The 12,149-nt window shown below is 46.5% G+C and overlaps 1 protein-coding gene across 4 annotated transcripts in view; it reads right to left on the minus strand.

Annotated features, from left to right (window-relative positions):
- Positions 1-3,006, minus strand: part of LOC116954787 (gamma-sarcoglycan) — a 36,790-nt gene extending 33,784 nt beyond the window's left edge. For 2 of the 4 annotated variants that reach the window (XM_032975599.2, XM_032975608.2), the window contains exon 1: positions 2,305-2,900. The gene's annotated coding sequence lies outside the window, so the exon portion shown is untranslated. The other 2 variants (XM_032975615.2, XM_076074677.1) reach the window with 2 other exon arrangements.
- Positions 3,007-12,149: the final 9,143 nt, after the last annotated feature.

A 12,149-nucleotide genomic window follows, 5' to 3' on the forward strand; every position in this document is an offset into this window, starting at 1 on the left:
TTACCATCCGCAGTTCACTATCACACCACACAAGTGAAGCAGCACATCAGTAAATCAACCAAATCACAATGATTAGCGGCATCACAAACAAGCGCAAACTGGCACGCGAACGTAGCCCATCACAACCGCACGCGATAAAACGCTGTCTCCACACTCAATAAGACCACGAACCACGGCACAATCACAACCACCATTACACATACAACACTCACAACCAACATGAGGAAAATCACAGCCACTGTTATCACAAACACGTGCATTCACATTGTCGGCAAATTACGTACTCGCACAATCACCCCCTTACACGCAACCGCAACACGGTTAACCACAACCACCATCACAAAATCAACACCGCGCACACACACACAATCATCATCACCACCACAATCACCACCAACAAAGTCACAACCACTATAGAGACATCAACACCACAATCACATCAAGATCCTCCGTATTATATAGCCTTAAGACTTTTGGGGTAAGCATCGTGAACAAGCACCTATTGAAGGCTGGCACAGCACACGTGGGGGGGGGGGTGGGGTGACCAGAAACCACACCCGGCCGCCTTTGTCTCCCCAGTGGCGATGTTTACTACACACCGCACCAGGTACTTATTTGAGGCAGAGTCGACCTAGGAGAGGCCCATGACCGATGCAGATAATCGTCACCTGGTGTTGGCCGTGACCGGGAATCGAACTTGGGTGGCCGGGTTCGTAGCGCAGCGCGCCAATCTCCACAAACTCAACACCACACAATCACTGCCACCATCACAGAATCAACACCACAATACCATCACAGAATCAACACCACAATCACAACACCATCACAGAATCAACACCACACAATCACTGCCACCATCACAGAATCAACACCACAATCACAACACCATCACAGAATCAACACCACACAATCACAGCCACCATCACAGAATCAACACCACACAATCACAGCCACCATCACAGAATCAACACCACAATCACAACACCATCACAGAATCAACACCACACAATCACAGCCACCATCACAGAATCAACACCACAATCACAACACCATCACAAACTCAACACCACCCAATCACTGCCACCATCACAGAATCAACACCACAATCACAACACCATCACAGAATCAACACCACACAATCACAGCCACCATCACAGAATCAACACCACAATCACAACACCATCACAAACTCAACACCACACAATCACAGCCACCATCACGGAATCAACACCACAATCACAACACCATCACAGAATCAACACCACAATCACAACACCATCACAGAATCAACACCACAATCACAACACCATCACAAAATTAACACCACACAATCACAGCCACCATCACAGAATCAACATCACAATCACAACACCATCACAGAATCAACACCACACAATCACAGCCACCATCACAGAATCAACACCACAATCAGACCATCACAGAATCAACACCACAATCACAAAATCAACACTACACAATCACAGTCGCCATCACAAAATCGACACCACACACAATTACAACCACCATCACGAGATCACCACCAGACACATTCACAACCACCGTCACCACCAGACACATTCACAACCACCGTCACCACCAGACACATTCACAACCACCGTCACGACCACACACATTCACAACCACCGTCACCACCACACACATTCACAACCACCGTCACCACCACACACATTCACAACCACTGTCACCACCACACACATTCACAACTACCATCGCAGAATCACCACACCCACATTCGCAACCACAAAATCAGCACCACACGCATTCACTACCATCACAAAATGAAAACCCACAATCACAACCACCATCACAAATCAACAATCACATTACACAACCAACATTCACAATCACAACCATCATCACAAATCAACAACCACAATCACATTACAAAATCAACACCCACAATCCCAACCACCATCACAAAATCAACATCCACGATCACCACATTACAAAATCAACACCCACAATCCCAACCACCATAACAAAATCAACATCCACGATCACCACATTACAAAATCAACACCCACAATCCCAACCACCATCACAAAATCAACACCCACAATCCCAACCACCATCACAAAATCAACACCCACAATCCCAACCACCATCACAAAATCAACATCCACGGTCACCACATTACAAAATCAACACCCACAATCCCAACCACCATCACAAAATCAACACCCACATTCACGACCACCATCGCAAAAAAAAGAAACTACCATCACTCCCGAATGTGTCAGCACATCCGACATAACCCACGACCACACGCAGTCCCACACCCACCGTGTGACAGCCCCCGGGTGTCTTCACGGTCACACGAGATCGCTTTTAACCCTCGGTGTCAACAGAATCTCTCCCCCACCGCCACCACCCCTTCACATCTCCCTGCGCCTCTTCCTCCCTCCAGGCCCCTTCTTCTTTCTCTCTTCAGACACCTCCAGCGCCTGTCACTGGAGCCGTCCTCTCGCCCACCTCTCTCTCTCACTGTACGTGCCAATTTACCACGATTTCACGCTTTGGCTCCCTTCCTCTGTTCCTTCTATCCCTCCATCTACCTTTCCCTCCCACGATATTGCTCCCTCCTCCCCTTCCCACCGCCGTATCTCTCTCTCTCTCACTCTCCCCTGCACGTCTCTCTGTGTGTCTCTCTCTGTCTCTCGGTCTTCTTACTCCCGTCTCAATTCTCCACTCCCCGAATTCTCCCTCCCGCCGCCTGTCGCTCTGCCTCGCTCTCCCTTTCCCCGCGTGGCTCTGTCGCTCTGTCCCCTCTCCGTTTCATGCCAACCTCACTCCAGCCCTGTCCTAGCCCCTCACTACCCTCCTCCTCCTCGTTCTCCCTTCCTCACCTTCCTCTACCCAAATCCCCCCCACTCTCCTCTATATACTCACACTCTCACTCTAGCCTGGTCTCCACTCAGGTCCTGTCTCGATGTCTCCCCCTCGATGTCTCTCCCCGTGGCTCCCCCTAGCTCCTCTGTCTCCACCCCTCTGTCTCCACCCCCTATCTCTCCCGGTGTCTCCACCCCCCTATCTCCTCCTCTATCTCCTCCTCTATCTCCACCTCCTCTATCTCCACCCCTCTATCTCCTCCCCCTCTATCTCCTCCTCTATCTCCACCCCTCTATCTCCTCCCCCTCTATATCCTCCTCTATCTCCACCTCCTCTATCTCTCCCTCTATCTCTATCTCCACCTCCTCTATCTCTCCCTCTATCTCCTCTATCCTCACCTCCTCTATCTCTCCCTCTATCTCCACCCCTCTATCTCCACCCCTCTATCCCCACCCCTCTATCTCCACCCCTCTATCTTCACCCCTCTCTCCTCTATCTCCACCCCTCTGTCTCCACCCCTCTATCTCCTCTTCTATCTCCACCCCTCTGTCTCCACCCCTCTGTCTCCACCCCTCTATCTCCACCCCTCTATCTTCACCCCTCTCTCCTCTATCTCCACCCCTCTATCTCCACCCCTCTATCTCCACCCCTCTATCTCCACCCCTCTATCTCCTCTTCTATCTCCACCCCTCTGTCTCCACCCCTCTGTCTCCACCCCTCTATCTCCACCCCTCTATCTCTCCCTCTATCTCCACCCCTCTATCTACCCCTCTATCTCTCCCTCTATCTCCACCTCCTCTATCTCTCCCTCTATCTCTCCCTCTATCTCCACCCCTCTATCTACCCCTCTATCTCTCCCTCTATCTCCACCTCCTCTATCTCTCCCTCTATCTCTCCCTCTATCTCCACCCCTCTATCTCCTCTTCTATCTCCACCCCTCTGTCTCCACCCCTCTGTCTCCACCCCTCTATCTCCACCCCTCTATCTCCACCCCTCTATCTTCACCCCTCTCTCCTCTATCTCCACCCCTCTATCTCCACCCCTCTATCTCCACCCCTCTATCTCCACCCCTCTATCTCCACCCCTCTATCTCCACCCCTCTATCTCCTCTTCTATCTCCACCCCTCTGTCTCCACCCCTCTGTCTCCACCCCTCTATCTCCACCCCTCTATCTCTCCCTCTATCTCCACCCCTCTATCTACCCCTCTATCTCTCCCTCTATCTCCTCCTCTATCTCCACCCCTCTATCTCTCCCTCTATCTCCTCCTCTATCTCCACCCCCGTCCGTCTCCACCCCCGGCGCGTTCTCCGTTGAAGTCGTCGCTCAGCCAACAGCGGCGGCGAAGCCCTCGCAGCCCACTCGCAGCCCACCCCCTGCCGCCACCGGCAACACCGCCAACACTACAGCCGGCGGCACCGTCAACACCGCCAACACTACAGCCGTCAACACTACAGCCGGCGGCACCGCCAACACTACAGCCGTCAACACTACAGCCGTCAACACTACAGCAGGCGGCACCGTCAACACTATAGCCGGCGGCACCGCCAACACTACAGCCGTCAACACTACAGCCGTCAACACTACAGCAGGCGGCACCGTCAACACTATAGCCGGCGGCACCGTCAACACTACAGCCGTCAACACTACAGCCGTCAATACCGCCAACACTACAGCCGTCAACACTACAGCCGTCAATACCGCCAACACTACAGCCGTCAACACTACAGCCGTCAACACTACAGCCGCCGTTCCACTGCCGTTGCTGCTGCTGCTGCCCCCCCGGCCAGCAACGCGTGCGCCCATTGGACCTCGAAAGGCGCCCCAGCGAAGCCGAAGCATTGGTCCCGACACGGCCGTCAATGTCGCGCTCCGATTGGATGAAATAAAGAGAATAAGTTGAGACAATGCATTTAACTTTTTGTTGTTGTTGTTACAATTGAAGTTGTTGTGGGGGGGGGAGGGGTTTATTTAGTTTGACGTGTAACGGTAACTTAACGTTGGGCGTTATCGCTGCACGTGCACGACCGAGGATTGACATGCTAGATTTGTAATCGCATGACAAGTGTATGTTGTAGTAATAGGTTTTACCCTTTTAACTGGCACAATGTTACTGCTGTCACATGGCTCACACGTGGCAATGCCGTGTGTATTTCAGAAGGGACGTTTACCACTGACAGATTTAATCTAAAATTATGGAAGAAATACAAAAACGCAAGCACGTGAATGTATCAGAGCTCGTTTGCGTATATACCCGAAGTGTTCCTCATGCCAAACGCGTGCGTGTAACTTCAGTGTGCTTATATCCGAATTGTAGCTTATATTCGAAGCGTGATTATTTCGAAGCGTGATATCTGAGAGTGTGCATCGTCCGGATATTAAAGTACGATGAGTAATGACAGCAGCGAAATATTTTAGTAAAACTGACGATAACGATTATCGAGGACCTCATCATCAGAGGAATAGAAAACTACACAGGATCTGAATCTTTATTTTTCTTGGATAAATCCGATGAGCTCTGAAGCTCTTTTCCCACAGACGTCCAGTAGGGTCGGGTCAGAAAGTTACAACGAACAATTCAAAAACACAATAGGAGTGCAAAGTATAGGAAAGGAAAGCGTAATCGCTAATAAAAAAAATTACGTTAAATAGATAAAGTATATCAGTTAAAATTGGATAAGTACAACAATTCCCAAGCTTGGGCAAATTCAACAAAACAACAGCAAAAACAGTCCCAGACCACACCAAAACAGCACACGGTCCCTCAATAAAATTGCACGTTCAAAACAGAATTGCACACTTGCTACCGTACTCTCTCCTGAAGCCCTCTCGTCTTGGTCAGCAGACCTCCACATTGGTTGGCATCTATCTCGTGAACACATTGCCGCTATTCAACAATAATGGACTAGAACTGCACAGCGTCTCCCTGGATCCATCTCGCAGGCAGAGTTGGAAATGTACACTTGTGACTAAAGGGGATATTCTTTCAAAAGCGGGTTTATGACCTTGCCTGGCCAGTTTGTTTAGTGCAGAGGGAAGAAGATACAATTAGCCTAAGGCACTACACAAAGCAGACTGTGTACACTTTACCACAGAATTTATATGTATATGTCATATACTTTGATTGTTTTTTAAGGTTGCTTGTTGCACAGACTTAACGTAATTATTTTGTGTAGTTACTCCCCCCCCCACAGATACGGGTTGAGCTTCATGCCACTCATTGGCACTTGAGTCGAAACACAATGGGACGCTGCTTCTTCCGTCCTCCTGCATTCAGATTAGACGCGTTGTATCATTATTCACATTGTCACATTTTATTCCATTATCTGCCTAAAATGTGTTGTGCGAGGTCATTAATCAATTTCAAACATCAACGTGGTCACCCACTCAACAATCCATTATTAGACACGGGAAATGACACGATTTTTGTTCCTGGGTAGTAAAGTGTTATTTTCTAATTGCTTATGCCTCTAAAGTATAGAAAATGTCTATTATTCCCCACAAACTTTGCTTTTGTGACCAAGTCTTTACGTGAAGGAAAGACGCAAATACATACCACGTTTTCTCATTGAAAATAGGTAAATTTCAAAATATCACTGTCCTGGTCACAAAAGCAAAAGTTTGTGTGGAATAATAGGCATTTTCTGTACTTTTGAGGTCATACGCAATTAGAAAATAACACTACCCAGGAACAAACAAAAAATTGTATTTAAAACAGCGGACAGGTGACTCCGTACTTGTTCTGCAAGCAGGCATGGGGGGCGATTCTTGGTTTGTAAAGTAAAAAATAAATTGAGTGATTTGCCGATAATTCTTCTAATTTACCAAATTTGGACAAGTTTGAAGATTCAAGGCCCATTGTGAAGCAGAAGGCGCATCGTATTTTGTGGTTAATACAGGACACACTGCAGTATTAACCAGGGAGGCCTGCTGTAAGTGAACTGCGAACATCTGTGACAAGAAGCGAACGCGCTATCGCTGGATGATATTCTGCCTATGATTATATTTGCCATATTTTTTTAACTAAGGAGACTGGGAGTCCTATCTCTGATCATAATTTCCTACACTTATACGTAAAAAACCGTACCTGGCTCTCCGTACCAATTACAGACATACGTATTAGTGTGCACAGATATACGTGAAATTCATCACATGTAAGCTCACACCGGCTACACTCACAAGTGATTTCTGTCAGAAACGTGGAGTCTTAACTGGGATTATCAAACAAAAAAAAGCTGTTCCCTGTGTTGCGAGTTCTGACGAGATTCAATGCTGCTCTTTGGGTGCTGAACATGCAAAGTAATGCACATTTCACACGCGTTTTAATCAGGGTTGTAAACGTCACCAACTCTGAGGAATTCGATTTTTTTATCGCGATTAATTTAATTGGGGGTCGTCATTCTAGAAATATTTTTTTGTTTACATTGTGATGAGTGCAGCTGGCCTCTAAGAGAAGCAGCTTCTAGTGGCTGCCGGGTCTCACGAGAATTGGAACAAACACTACAGGAAAACCTTGCCCAGCGCGGCTTATCGAACGCGTGTTTGTGCTATACATTGTTTACCTAACGAGGTATTGTTTTCCGGAATACGGGGGTGATGTTTTTGGCTATACGGTGGTTTTGACGCTGCTAAAAAATTATCATCTCCTGAGAGTGGCTACATCATACTCTTTGGTTCTTTCGGTAAAGTCACGTAGTTAGAAATACGATTTAAAAAAAACAAATCACTGATTTGTTTTATTTAAGTTTGAAGATTAGAAATCAAATGAAACAAATCACTGATTTCAAATCACTGATTTGTTTTATTGTATTTCTAACTACGTGACTTTACCGAAATAACCAAAGAGTATGGATTCCTGCAGTCACGAAAGCTTCAAATCAAGATTAGTTGCTACATCAGTTGCGGCGCTGCAAGGATGAGTGGTGGCCGCGGGCTTGCTGAGGATATGGAGTCTGCCTCAGTAGCTCGCGATCACAAATTCCATCAAAAAAGTGACTCTCAGCACCACAACTATCACATACCTGTCAGCCCATACGGGTTGCCCCTTATTCTTGTACAGGGAAATTGAGTTTTCAGGTCCATACGGCGTACAGCCGTTTTAATACGGGCAAAAACAATATTTTGTCTATCTGTTTGTGATTCTCCCTTGTGATGGATGGGATTTTGTAGGATGAACGTTGGGGTTTATAAGGGCACGGGGTGGCCAATATGGTCTGAATTGGTCTGTAATAAGGTAAGCATTGATAAGGGGTTGACAGGTATGCTGTCACCATCTTTAAGGGAAAGAAGAGTGATCCGACCCCCAGAAATAGGTCTGCAGGTTTACAGAGCATTTCTATGAGGTCTTGGAGGAGGGGAATTCCCTCAGCCGAGACAACCCTGCTGGAGCAGCCGTGCCTCAAATATTGGCAGAAGTAGCCGCCCCTTGTGAGTGGTTGTCTGAGGTGCCATCTGCTGACGGTGACGACCGTGTGCAGACTGCCCTATATGACATCATCACAACTGGTTGGACCACAGGATGGGTTCTGCAGGATTTGATAGATGCCCTGGTGGTCCCACTCTTTAAGAAGGGGGACCGCACAGATTGTAACAACTACAAGGGCTTCTCACTCATCAACGTGCTGGGAAAGGTCCTGGCAATTATTATATATTCAACTTCGCCTTACCAGGCACACTGAGGAGAGGCTTGTGGAGCACCAAAGTTGTTTAAGACCAGGGTGGTTCTTTACGGATGCCATATTCGCTGTCTGCTCCAGCAGAGGTGAAGAGAATTCCAACAAGACCTACATCTCTGTTTTATTGACCTGGTCAAGGCCTGTGATACCATCAACAGGCTCTGAGCTGTTCTTCCTGCTCACAATTATTTTGGGTTTTCATGATGGTGTGCAGGTCTGGGATGTCCTCTGGGCTCCCACATTATTGAACATCATCTTTGACCACGAAGTTCAAGTAGCATTTCTGTGGCTATACCAGAGGAATTTCCATCTGTTGCAGATACAATGGGAGTCTGATCGATGCCTGGGTGCGGTCGAGGGATGGCTTCCTGTTGGTCAACCATGTTATGTATACTGATGGTCTGGTAGTTGCTGCTCACTCAGAGGAGGAATTGGATACGCTGCTGCTGAATCAGGAGTGTGCCCCACCAAAACTAAGCACCTGCCTGGGTATTTTGTGCCATCAAATGCTCCACTCCCTCAACCTCCCGTTGGTGATGAAGCAGTTGTGGAGAGAGCGGAAAGTGTTCCATACCTGGGCAGTATGCTTATGACAAGCTCCGGTTTGACAACAGAATCAGTTTGGCGGAATTAAATTTTAATCGGCTGCATAATGCTGTGTAAAAGCTACCTAGTCTGTTGCGCCACACAAAGCTTCAGGTCTTCTTGGCCACAGTTATGTCCTCCCTTCTCTATGCTTGTGAAACGTGGACCCCTCGAATGGAACACATGCGTCGGTTAGAAACATTCAGCCTGCCTACAATCCAGCCTGGTTTAACCAGGCTGGATTGTGTGAGCATCTCACAAATCCTTGAAAGATCTGGACACATTTTCGTCAGTGAGCTCCTCCAGCAGGCAACCCTGCATTGACTGGGTCATGTAGCCCGTATGTCCAGCCACCTCATGCCGAATCAGCTTCTGTTTCGCCGGACAGACGGACATGATACAGGCTGGAGAAGAGATGGACTCATGAAGTATATAATTATATGGAGCTGAGTGGACTTACCGGGGGCTGGTACCAGCGGTATCAAGATCGGCCTCTATGGAGGAGGCTCATAAAGGATGCTACTGGACAGTTGGAGGCAGTCGCACTCCAACAACAACAGAGGGCAGAGCGATGCTCACAACAAGCGGAGTGCCGGGCAGCTAAAATACAGCAAGTTGGTACAGTAGGGGGTACAGCTGGTGCACCTACCAGTCATCTCAGTCACCATGGCACCTGCTGGGTCTGTCCCGTGACCTCCTGTCAGCGAACCTTTGATACTTCACGTGGCCTCAAAGTGCACCTGGCCTGGCACAGGCGCCCTGGTGATGTCACCACCACTTAGTGGCGAATGGCAAGTATTGTTTTTGTTTAGCAGGTGTTTAGGTGTGAAAACGGCCTCCTTTCCTCTGGTTTATGTCTTGTTTGCCCTCTCGTATCGTGCCTGGTTTGCTGAGTTAGAGTCCCACTCACGATCAATACAGTGGCGTTCATCCAAACTGGTCTTGGTTCCCAAATACCTAGTGTGGCAAGTAATTATCGCTACTGGTGAGACAAAGGCGGTCGGGCATGGCCCTAGTCATACACCCTTGAGTACATATCATATTTGGTCGTGGAGAATTGTAATAATTCAGATATACATTAAAATAGATATTGTTGTTCTGAATGAACCTTATGTTCAACATGAACTGTCATAATATCATCAAATGTCACATGCTTAACCCAGATGTTATGGCATATATTTTAATAACAGTAATTGTTGTTAAAACCATGCAAAATAGTCATCTTAAAAAAAGTTTGACCCTGGGCTGCATGGTCATGTAGTGTTACGTCCTATCATCAAATGTACAATGTAGTACCATGATCATGGGACCTCCTTTGCCAGTACCAAAATCTGAGAATAGGTTTTCCCCTTTTTTTCTGGCAACAAAACAGGTGTTAAGATGTTAAAACACTTAACTTAACCTTTTACAAGGAATCATGTCTGCATTAACCACGGTGTTAGACAAGTACGCCTTTTTAATTCCTCTGGTCTAACACCGCTTGAGACTGGGCTCGAAAGAAAGCCGTCTCTGGTGTGGATCAATCAGTTTCAAAGACAATGCATATATTATTAGAGTATGTTTTTTGTTTGCATTCTGACCACAAGTATTGTGGTTAATGCAGACATGATTCCTTGTAAAAGGTTTCAGTTTGGATTTTTAACATCTTAACACCTGTTTTGTTACCAGAAAAAAGGGGAAAACCTATTCTCATAGTACCATGATGTTAATGAATATTCATATGCGGCCATCAGTGTTTCAACTATCCAATTAAAACAGCTCTGATGCTGAGTGTGGCAGGTTTCCTGCCATGGGCAGTGCCGGGATTAAGCTAGTGCGGGGCCTGTAGCATATGTTATAAGGGGCCCTAAATTAAAAAAAAAAAACCCAAATATTAAAACACTAATTTTTACTTTCATAGTAAATTAATTGTATTTTTCCATTTGTTCTGCAGCCAGATAATACGACAAATCGCTAACCTTAAACACCCAGTCGTTCATAAAAGTTGAAGGCGGTATAGTACTATAGTAATCGAGCAAGTGCCGAATCACTGAACTGGAATTGATAGCTTGAAAGCATTTAGCACGGGGCCCTTGAAAGTGTAGCTACTTTTGCTACTAGGGTAATCCGGCACTGGCCATGGGTACTTTTATAACAGCAGGGTGTATATTCATGGCCTTTCTGGTCGTCTCTGCGTTCGCTAAAGAAAAGAGTTTCACGTGGTTGTGCCACGTATAATCATCCCAAGCCATCAAGCCTGTTTTGTTTTCCAACTTCTTATTCTGCTGCTGCTTTGCCTTTGCCCAATCTGTTTTTTCAACTCTCGAAACATAATGAACACACAAAATATGTTTACAAGGAACTGCGGCATTCAAAATAGATAATATCCCATGGAAAAAAAATGGAAAAGGCAAATATGCAACAAAGTAATATTGTTAGGGACAAGCGTCGAACTGGTAATTCAGAGTTAGGGGCGAGCGTCGGGCTGGGAATTCAGTGTCAGGGGCGAGCGCTGGGCGTGAGTGCCGCGGGAGAGTAAGACTGAGGTTTTGGTTTGAGGTGACATTTTTAAATAAAGAGTAAACACAAGAAATGGAGAGCGACTTTTATACAATAACAAGGGCATACATCTTGTAGAATTACTTAAAACAGTTTAAGAGGGAAACAAACCCCATTTTCCCCATAAAGTATATTATTTGTTGAACGCGGTTTTCCCCAACATTGCATTTTCCAGGAATGTAACTAATTGGGCATTTGTGGCAGTCTGTATGGTGGCACACAGCAGGGATGGGGCAATTGCATCAGCTCGTGTACAGGAACTCGATGGATTTTTGCATTGCAAGACCATTTGGGGATGACTTCATCGAACAGTGGATAAAGTTGAATGTAAACAATGACATTATCAAGTTTGCCAGAAAGTTCCCATTAACTGCAAAGCATCTTCCCCCTAATTATTCCAACGTTAATAGGTTTACAGTTTTAATTACAGGCAAAAATAAAGAAATAAACAGATCCCTCGACACACTATTTCCCAGTAGAATTAAAAATATAAACATGAACGC

The sequence above is a fragment of the Petromyzon marinus genome, chromosome 3 (genome assembly GCF_048934315.1).
Source record: "Petromyzon marinus isolate PM22_M1 ecotype Great Lakes invasive population chromosome 3, UKy_Petmar_22M1.pri1.0, whole genome shotgun sequence".
In the NCBI taxonomy this organism is placed as follows: domain Eukaryota; kingdom Metazoa; phylum Chordata; class Hyperoartia; order Petromyzontiformes; family Petromyzontidae; genus Petromyzon; species Petromyzon marinus.